Source organism: Benincasa hispida, chromosome 6 (assembly GCF_027475165.1).
Source record: "Benincasa hispida cultivar pf3 chromosome 6, pf3_genome.v1.1, whole genome shotgun sequence".
Lineage (NCBI taxonomy): Eukaryota > Viridiplantae > Streptophyta > Magnoliopsida > Cucurbitales > Cucurbitaceae > Benincasa > Benincasa hispida.
This window is the reverse complement of record NC_143483.1, coordinates 43,659,507-43,670,324: the sequence shown is the minus strand read 5'-3', so window position 1 is coordinate 43,670,324 and position 10,818 is coordinate 43,659,507. Positions and strand designations below refer to the sequence as shown.

Sequence of the window (10,818 nt, the reverse complement as noted above, 5' to 3'; positions counted from 1 at the left end):
TTTCGATAAGTGTAACCTTCATTTTAGATTCTAGAGTTTCGCCTCGATGAGCCAACCATAAAGAAAATCAACTGGGGCAAAAACTAAAGTAATTCTATCCAATGCTGAAGTGTGATTCCTTCATTGATTCGTCAGAAGCCGAGTTATCAAATAAGAGATTTTCTTTGATGACGAAATCACCCTTAGGAGATTTTGTCAACATATCTAAGATTTTCTTCGTGAGGGAAGAACTTTATTCTTGTTCCTGCATAATCTCTTTTGAACGATTACGGGTCACAGGTTCTGTGCAGGCATCGCATCGCTTGCAACAATTACTTTGGCGCAGCTTTCTTTAGTGCCATTTATTTGTTTGAATGTTTAGGGAGATAGATAAGAGTACAGATGTCCCATTAGACTTGCCAATTTGTTCGCACGGTGTTTACGGTGTACATGTTTCGTAGAATTGAGCTTGTGTTGATGTGGATTTGATGCAAATGCGATTCAATCTGTAATACTTGATCCTCTGATTGTCTCACTTGACCTTGGGGAAGCGGAGCACGACGTTCTTGAAGTTGAAGTCTTGGAAGAATATTTGTATCTTCAGGACTTGAGCTTCAATGAATGGTTCGGTCTGTAGCAGTTAATTTGTCTTCTAATTGTACAGAATTCTCTTTAAGCTCTCTGGAGTCTAAAATTTATGACCCCTTCAAATGAAGTACTTCTCTATTTATACAGTTTTCAAGCGGACTTTATGGCCTTTGGCTTGGTAGGTCCATGGACTTAACATCTAGGTCTAGTTAATTGAATTTGAGCTTTATTTATAATTTAGACTAAATTAAGCATATTTTTCGGCTCAATTGGACTTTAGTCCAAATAATAATATCAAATTAGACATAATTAATTTAATTCAATCAAATGATCAAAATGAACATATGTGGCATATCGAGATTTGCTAATTTATGTCTTTAATTTCAATTTAGGATACTTGTCAACTTTTAATTAGCTCCAAATTCAATTATTTGTAATTTCATTGTTAATTTGATAAATAACGTGACAATTTATGATTGGTTCAAAATTTCTCATTTAACATATATAAACTTGAATTTTATATCTAAAAGAACCCTTAACTTTCAATTTTGTCTATTCATAAATTTTAAACGCATAAAAAAATAATTGAGTGACTAAATTTTTAATTTTGCAACTACCTATATCTTAACTTTTGGAACTCAACTTTGATTGGGATTTTTTTAAATAATGCCTTTTTAATATATAATGACAAAAATAGGGTTGGAGAGAAAGTATTCCTAAAAACAGGTTTTTAAATCGTGTACCGAGTACACGATTACACCTTAATCGTGTACCGGGTACATGATTAGCTCTAAATCTTGTACCGGGTATACGAGTCCCTGTCCATCTAGCACACGCAGTCTTCCATGGAAGTGATGCAGGGTTGACTGAGGTAATCGTATACCCGGTATACGTTTACCTTAAGTCGTATACCCGGTACACGACTTCCTCTACATTAAATCGCCGCCCGCCCTTTCTTCTTCCTCACCGAGAGCTTTCTTCCTTCCGAATGAATCTTTCTCCATCCGAATGATTTTGCTTCTTTTGTTGCGTTTCTTTGTCCAAAATTCCGAAATCTTCCTCTTTTTGCTTCTGTCTTGTGTATCCAAACGTCTCTATTTGCTCGAAATCGTTCGTTCGTTCGTCCATATAATAGTTGTGTTTCTCCATTTGCTCCAAACGCCTCCGTCCGTACAAAATTTTTCGAAATCGTCCTTCATTTGTTCGTCCGCCCAAAATCATTTGAACTCTTCTGTGGTAAAATTCTTTCTCTAGTTGTTTTTCAATATATAATCGTCCGAACTTATATCTTATATTTTTTATTTGTTTGGGTTGATTTAAACTTAGAAATATATGTATGTTAAAATTAGAAATATATGTATTTGTTGGGCTGATCTTATATGTATATGTTTATAAATCTTAAATCTTAGATCTTATAATTTTTTTTATTTGTTTGGACGTATTTAAACTTAGAAATATATGTATGTTAAATTTAGAAATATATGTATTTGTTGGGCTGATCTTATATGTATATGTTTATAAATCTTAAATCTTAGGTCTTATATTTTTTTTATTTTTTTGGACCGATTTAAACTTAGAAATATATGTATTTGTTGGGCTGATCTTATATGTATATGTTTATAAATCTTAAATCTTAGGTCTTATATTTTTTATTTGTTTGGGCTTTGAAATATATGTATGTTAAATATATATATTTGTTGGGCTGATCTTATATGTATATGTTTATAAATCTTAAATCTTAGGTCTTATATTTTTTTTATTTGTTTAGGCTGATTTAACCTTAGAAATATATGTATGTTAAACTTAGAAAGATTGATCTTATATGTATATGTTTATAAATCTTAAATCTTAGATCGTATAATTTTTTAATTTATTTGGGCTGATATAAATATATAATATTTAGATCTTATATGTTAAACTTAGAAATTGGATTTTGTTAGGTTGACATGTTAACATATTTTTTTGTCAACTATAACAGTTGAAAAAATCATAATACATATGTCGATGCGTCCTAAAGATTTAGTTATTCTTGAACCTGGAAATGATGGAGATAGTGACATTGACATTGAAGTTGATGAATTATTTGGAAACGAAAGTAATGGGGAACATGATCTTGAGTTGGTACCATCGGAAATGTTCACCCAAATAGATTGGGAAATGACAAATTCAACTTGTGAACTAGGGTCTACTTTGGAAGAAAGGAATATAGGTGTAAATAACTGTAGTTTAATACAAAAAGGAATGTTGTTTAATACCAAAGAAGATTTATAGCTTGCTGTAAAAAAATATTGTGTAATAAAACACTATGAAATTTTTGTAGTGGAATCAAATCAAGATCTTTGGTATGTTAAATGTAAATCATGGAGTGACGGTTGTGCATGGAGGTTACAGGTATATCGGCGTAAAACTCATGGGATGTTCGAAATCACCAAAATTCAAGGAGAACACTCATGTTTGTTTTCAGAATTGACGCAGGATCAATCACAGCTTGATTCAAATTTCATGAGTATTGATGCAAACTTATCTATTAATGCAAACGGACATATATTTTCCCTTGCTTTTGCTATCGTCGAAGGTGAGAATTCGTCCAGTTGGTCACGATTTTTGTGGGCATTGCGTGAATATGTTACCCAAAGAGGGTATTTGCTTGATTTTTGATAGACATAAGGGCATTCTTGCTGCAATTAATAATGAAGAAATTGGTTGGAGTGAACCCAGAGCATACCATCGATATTATCTTTGCCATGTTGTCAGTAATTTCAATACGAAATACAAATCAAAGCAACTAAAAATTTTGGTATTTAAGGCCGAAAATCAACATCAAAGGCGTAAGTTCATTTGGTGCATAAAAGAATTGAAACAATTGCACCCTGAATGTCTTGAATTTTTTTTCCAGACATTGACTTGAAAAAATGGACACATTCACACGACGGTGGGTACTGCTATGAGTGGATGACAAGTAATTCAACTGAATGCATGAACGGTGTTTTCAAAGGTGCTAGAATGTTACCAATTACTTCTTTGGTTAGGCTAACATTCAATCACATAATGCTGTATTTTGAACGCCAGAGACAAGAAATTAGTGAAGCACTCGATCGTGGGGACATGTATACAGAATATGCCTTAAAAAAATTTAAGAGGTGGGAAAAATAAGCATCTGCACATACGGTGACATCCATTAACAGGGAAAGTCAAACTTTTGAAGTACAAACTGGCATAAGTATGATTTCTCCCTATAAAGGACAACACACCCAAGTTTTGAGCTTGAAAGAAGGAACATGTTCTTGCAATAAGTGACAATCATTCAAGATTCCATGCTCTCATGTAATTGCAGTTTGTAATTACATGCGTATGACATACCTACCACTTATTGATGAATGCTACAAATTGTCCAATTTCAAGCGTTGTTATGAAGGACGCTTCCATCCAATTCAACAACCAGATTATTGGCTAGAATTATCATTTACAAAAGTTCGTCCAAATGCGGATTTACTAAGAGAACAAGATCGGCCAAAAAGTTTGCGCATTCATAATGAAATGGATTGGAGAGAAGCAAGCCAAAAAGTGTAATGTACAATTTGCAAGAGAGAATGACATAACAGACACACTTGTCCACAACGTACACTAGGTGCTTCGTCGTCTTCGGGTCATTAGGTGTATTTTTTTTAATTGTATATTTTATGTATTTGTATTCTTTATGTATTTATATTTTTCATGTAATTGTCTATTTTATGTACTTGTATTCTTTATGTACTTATATTTTTCATGTAATTGTATATTTTATGTACTTGTATTCTTTATGTACTTATAACGAATTTATGTAATGAATTTATATAATAAATTTATTTTATATAATTTTATCTTTTTATGTATCTTTTATGTCATGGATTTTATAATGTAATGTAATTTGAACTTCTTAGGTAATGAAGCCTGGTCTTTCTAATCCTGTACAATTATACCAATAAAATATGCATCGTTCAGAAATAGTATAGGATAGTTCTTCCACTGTAGTGTTGAGTTTTCGGAGAAGGGAGGCGATTGCACAACATACTATCCCATTTGATCACCGCATTATTCCATATGTTTAGCAGGCAGGTTTTCTTGGGGTTGCACAAATTAGTGTTATCCAGCTTGATTGGCACCTTATTACTGCTCTAGTTGAGCGTTGGAGACCAAAAACCCACACATTTCACCTTCCTTGCGGGGAATGTACGATTACGCTGCAGGATGTTGCCATACAATTTGGGTTACGAGTGGACGGGCAACCATTGACAGGTTCACTATAGTATGACTGGAAGAACGTTTGTGAAGAGTTCTTAGGCGTTCTACCAGAGGATCTGAAGGGATCAAGATTGAGTATCCCTTGGTTGGCGTCCCAGTTTCCAGAATTACCTCCCGATGTCGATGACATTAGCATACGTAGGTATGCACGAGCATACATCCTACAACTTATTGGAGGATTTTTATTTCTGACAAGTCAAATACTCTAGTGCATCTATGTTCCTCCCACTATTTTCTAATTTCGAGCACGCTGGTACGTACTCGTGGGGTGGTGCATTTCTTGCATGGTTATATAGAGAATTTTGTCGGACTTTCAATGCACAAGCGTTGGAAATAGCGAGGCCACTGATACTATTACAAGTATGGACTTATGATCGATTTCCAATTATAGCACCACAAGTCCAGCTACAGGCCCCAGATCATTGTCCACCTAGTGCCAGGTATTATTTCATTTATATATTTATTTCGTTACCATTTTAGTTAAGAATATAAATTAATTGTATTTTTTTTATAATTTTAGATGGAGTATTGTATTAGCTGCCTCTGAACAGTCAGTAAATATGTTATTTGTGTACAGAAAAATATTTGACATGCTGATGCACAGTCAGGTAACAAATGTATATATAAATGAATATTTAAAATATTGTATATGTATACTTATTATTTTTTTTTATCAGATTATTTGGACGACATACACACAACAGATTTGGTCATCCTTACCTGATTATTGTCGTGGTGGTGAAGACATCTGGTTGACCGTTAGCCCTCTTATATGCTTCCAGATAGTAGAGTGACCTCATCCAGATCGTGTGTTGAGACAGTTCAGTCTGTGACGAACGATACATTTGATTTCCTATACACTCCCAGCACTACACCAGATCGATTTGAGAGGTAAGCACGACCAAGACTGACGTCGAATCCCTGCGAAATATTTATCCTACTGGCATGGACGACATGATCGTTGTGCACAGGGAGAATTAACAAATGGGTCAGCTGTATCAGACGACTACTTTCCCTGGTACAATTCGATCACGAGGCGATTTATCACACCTGACGACGCTTAGTATTACTGCATGGTAAGAGATTTAAAATCAAACATTTTCCATATATATGATATGAATATTGTTTAATATTTATTTTTTATTGTACAGAATAATTTTATCGGCGATGTTCAACAATATTCAATGCAGAACAAGTTATCATAATTGGGTTCAATGTGTCGGCAAACATTGGTCAACATAGAAGGTATTATTCAACAAACAAGACGACTCAATGTTGCTGACACCGATCGAAGACGTATTCGTCATAGACGACAGCAACAACAGGGTGAACCTAATTTAGAGGGACACGAAGACAACCCGCATGAGGGGTAAGGGCCAGGGGGGGTCGTTTTTAAATTTCATATAAACTTTCATTTTCAAATTGTAAATTAAAGAACTAATTGTAAATATTCTTTAATATCATGGTATTTTTTTTTTTAATATGAATGCAAGATGTTTTCATTGTAGATTAAATATATAATTCAGTTTAAAATGAAGGAATTTGTGGACCAATTCCTAAAGTTTTAATATTGTTGTACATCTACAATTAAAAAAAATAGTCAACAAACTTTAAAAAAAAAAAAGAAAAAATAAAAGATAAGCAAATCATAGACCGAGTCCACGAGTTTGCCTTTGACGAGTCAACCAGCCAGCCGACGTGGTGCTGACGGGATTAAACGGTACTCGTGTATCAGGTACACGAGTTTGTCACATGGAGATCGTGTACCCGATACACGATTCCACTACCCCAATTTTGTCAATAGTTTCCCAAAACACCTATTCTTAGAAAATACTTCCCTCCAACCCTATTTTTGTCATTATATTTTAGAAACATTATTTTTTAAAAAAATTCTTTGATTGGATAATAAATAATATTTTTCCATTTCAATCTTGAAAATAGTAAATCATTTATGCTATGAAAAATGGGACAAGCCAAAAACTTACATTTCACGTAAATACCATATCTTTGACTACAAATCCTTCTTCGAAAAATAAAAATCTTCTTTGCCTACTGTTCCAAAATGCCAACCAAAAGTTCCAAAAATCAAATCAAATACAATTTCAATTTAAATTTTTATCAAAATTAGTTTAGTGGTAATAATAATTTTCATGAAACAAAAAATAATATGTGAATATGCTTCTAAATTTTATAGTGAAAATACTAAAAATAATAATTTTTTAAAATAAAATCAACAATAAACTAACATTAGAAATTAAATTTAAGATTTATTAAAAATACAAAGATTAGGATTAGACATTTAAAAGTATAGAATAAAAGTCAAACAAGTTTCAAATTATAAAAACTAAAATAATATTTTAATCATGATGTGACCTTTAGATATTTATTTTATTTTATTTTTAATTAATTTGAGTTTGAACTTTTTTTTATCTATCTATTTCTACTATGAACCTTAGTTTGTACCTAAGTCTATCTCTCCCTTTTCTTGTATACATAAAGCAAATAAATTTTTAATAACTTTCATTGGAAAAAAAAAAAAACAAAAAACAAATTAACACATGTCAAGGCTTTTTGATGATATGAAACCAAATTTCTCAATAAAATTTCAAAAATATTTGAAACTAGCTAAATAAACTTTTCTTTAAAAATATATATCTAATCATAATGAAAAGAAAGGGTCAAACTCCCCATAAAATTGATTCAAATTTGGTGACCGCCTAACTCCATCCATAACTATTTGACTTTCTTGTATAACTTCCAACCTTAGCATTAAAGCCTCCATAAAAGCTCCCTCAAAGAAAAGTCCATTCTTTATTAGGGTTTGAATTATGAGGATATCCCTTTTGTGTTTTCTCACCGTTTTTGTATGATAAGAAACATTTGGATTTTATAGTCAAATTTCAAAAATAAAAATGATTTTTCTATTTTAGTTTAATTTTCAAAAGTTTGCTATATTTCATAAAAACATATAATAAAACAAAGAAACTCATTGTAAACTTAAATTTTTATTAACTAAATGGTTATCAAACGAGTCATTGAAATTTTAAAAATACGTGTTGAACTCATTCAGAAGTAGATGATTTCTTGAAACTATTTGACCTTTTTTTTCTTGCTATAATCTTAAAAAGTCGTATCATTAAAGCTAGCTCCCTTGTGGAACGGCAAAGTAGAAAAAAGAACAAAAAAACAAACTATTCTACGTAATAAAAGATGCCTTAAGTTACAAGTAATGGCAAAAACTAGATAAGCTTCCTTGGACTTTGTCCAATTTTCATTTCCTCAACGCTATCTATAAACAGTGCAACAACACACACATTCACAATCTCAAAACAATCTTTGTTTAGACAAATTAAAATCTCAAGTAACTTGAAGAATAAGAAGATGATGATGTTGCATAAGTCCCTTGCCATCTTTGGCTATGCATGCCTCTTCATGGCCATAACTTCCACAGCTCAACTTCCTCCGGTGCTCGACACCGACAGTCAACCTCTACGACGTGGTGTCGAGTACTACATAAAACCTGCAATTACCGATGTTGGGGGCAATCTCACCCTAAAAAGTCGTAGTAACGCTCCATGCCCGCTCTTCGTTGGCCAAGAACCAGTAACTTCGACAAATATCGGTCTCCCGGTCACCTTCACTCCCATTGTGGCAGGCGAAGATATAATTGAAGAAAGTAGAAGTTTGAACATCGTGTTTGAAGCATTGTCAACGTGCGTAACATCGACACAATGGAGAGTGGATGAGGCGGAGTCTGACACCGGGAGGAGGTTCGTGGGGATTGGGAACGACGATGGTCCTTCTGGGATCTTTAGGATTGATAGGAACAATGGAGTTTACAATATAGTATGGTGTCCTGCGATGATGGGGAGGCCAAGGTGTGGAAGTGCTGGGATTTTGGTTGAGAATGGAGTGAGGCTGTTGGCTTTGGATGGTGATGCTTTTCCTTTTGAGTTTGTGAAAGCTTGAGACCAAAATGGAACAACTTGGTTTAATTTTTAGTCTTCTTTAAGGGAAAAGTGTTTCTAATTGGTTGAATTAATGAACTACTAGAATAATAAGTTGAAATAAAAGCTCTTCTAAGGATATATATATACTTATGTTATTTCTTTTTGTGATTAATGTTTTATGATTTAGCATTTTGGATTATCTCACATTGAATATATATGTGTATATTTAAAGAGTTTATGAATGGTATGACCTATCTTCTATAGTTTTTTTTTTTAATTTATTTATTAAAAATAAGCATATAGCTTAACTAACACAAATTTTTATATTGAATTCGATGTTAGAGGTTTTAATTCATGATCCATAAATTAAAAAGAAAAAAAAAAAAGAGATAATCTCACTTTTGAGAAAATTTAAACGTCACTTCTTTCTTATTTAAGGTTGGTTTAGGTTTTTTTTTTAGCATATCCAAAATGAAAGAAGTAAAAAAAGGACCAATTATTCAATGTGCCTCATTTAATTTTTATAATTAATCTTATTATATTAGCTATCATCATTTGGATCTAAAATTCAATTATTGAATAAAAATAAATTTAAAAAATTGAAGAAGAAGTTACAATTAAACTAGATTTTTACAATAAGTTCCAATTTGATCCCCTAAATTTTACAATTAAGACCTTAAATGTACGAAAAGTGTACAGATCAAAAGTTGAAGAATTATTCCCATCAAACTCTAGATTGTTTCAAATTAATATAATTTTTTTTAACTATATAATATTAAAAATTATGATACCAACCCATAAAAGAATTTTTGTTTCTAGATAATGTTGAGTTTTCATCTCGATTTGAGAAAACAAAAAATTGATCCACATATTATAATTGAAGATTAGGTTTAAAACCACTACCAATATAGCAATTAAATCCAAAGTATTTACACTTACAAATATAGCACAATGCAAAAAAAAAAGCTCAATATAACAAAATTTAGATTTTGTTTTCGGAGTCTATTAGTGATAAAACCACATCACTGGAGGAATCTATAATTGATAGTTTTTTTTTTTTTTTTTTTTTTTTTTTTTTTTATATTTACCGTTCTTTAAAAATGTTGCTACACACCTAATATTATTCCTAAAAGTGTTACCCATTGTAATAATTACAAATGTTGTTATACAGTTAATTATTATCCCTAAAAATATTACTATACACTTAATTATAACATTTTTAGTTGCATACATAAGCTAAGTAGTTATATTTCAATATGTTGTAATCTTTTAAGAGTTTAATTTTGAGCTTCGCAGTTGATTGAAGATTTGAAAGTGTAATAATTACTCATACAAATTAATACTAAAAAAACATACAAGTTAGAGGTGTTTCATGCAATTTTCTCTAAATTGAAAAATAATAAATCATGTTATCATTAAAAATAAAAAATAAATAAAATTGGTGTAGTTTGATTTTTAACCAAAAAACTTGCCATTCATGTGAGCCATATTCTATATTTAACGTTTATCTTGGAAAAATCATAATCAACTTCTCTGTTCATAAAAGTCATTGGAACTGATTTTAAAGTAAGTGTGTTTTTTGTTAAAATGATTTAATTGTCTAATTATAAATAATTTTAATGTTTTCATGCTTTTAAAAGTGAATTTTTTAATCAAAAGTATTTTATTGAATGATTAATATTTATTTCCAAAATTAATTTAGAATCATTAAAACTATTAAAATGGACATTATATTTGAGAAGGAAAAAGAGTTAAGAGAATGGTAGATTAAAAAATAAATGTATATAGAGAGAAAATTTATGGAAAAAAAGTCTTAAAGAAGGAAAAAAATTTAGAGGGGGAAAAAAAAAGAATGAGAGAAGTAATCAATAAGATTAGAAAGAGACAAATGTTTAGAAAAAAATTAGGGAGAAAAAGTTGGAATGGGCAAAGATTTGAGAATAAAACTAGAGAAAGAGGTAGAAAAATTGAGGGAAAAAAGATTAAAAGAGATCTAAATATTTTAGAGAGACAAATTTTA

At 31.2% G+C, this 10,818-nt stretch overlaps 1 pseudogene across 1 annotated transcript; it reads left to right on the top strand.

Moving 5' to 3' along the window:
• Nucleotides 1–8,127: 8,127 nt before the first annotated feature.
• On the top strand, nucleotides 8,128–8,970 carry LOC120078344 (kunitz type trypsin inhibitor 106 pseudogene; annotated as a pseudogene). The gene has a single exon (XR_016530016.1). The product of XR_016530016.1 is annotated as a kunitz type trypsin inhibitor 106 pseudogene (transcript).
• The last annotated feature ends 1,848 nt before the right edge of the window (nucleotides 8,971–10,818 follow it).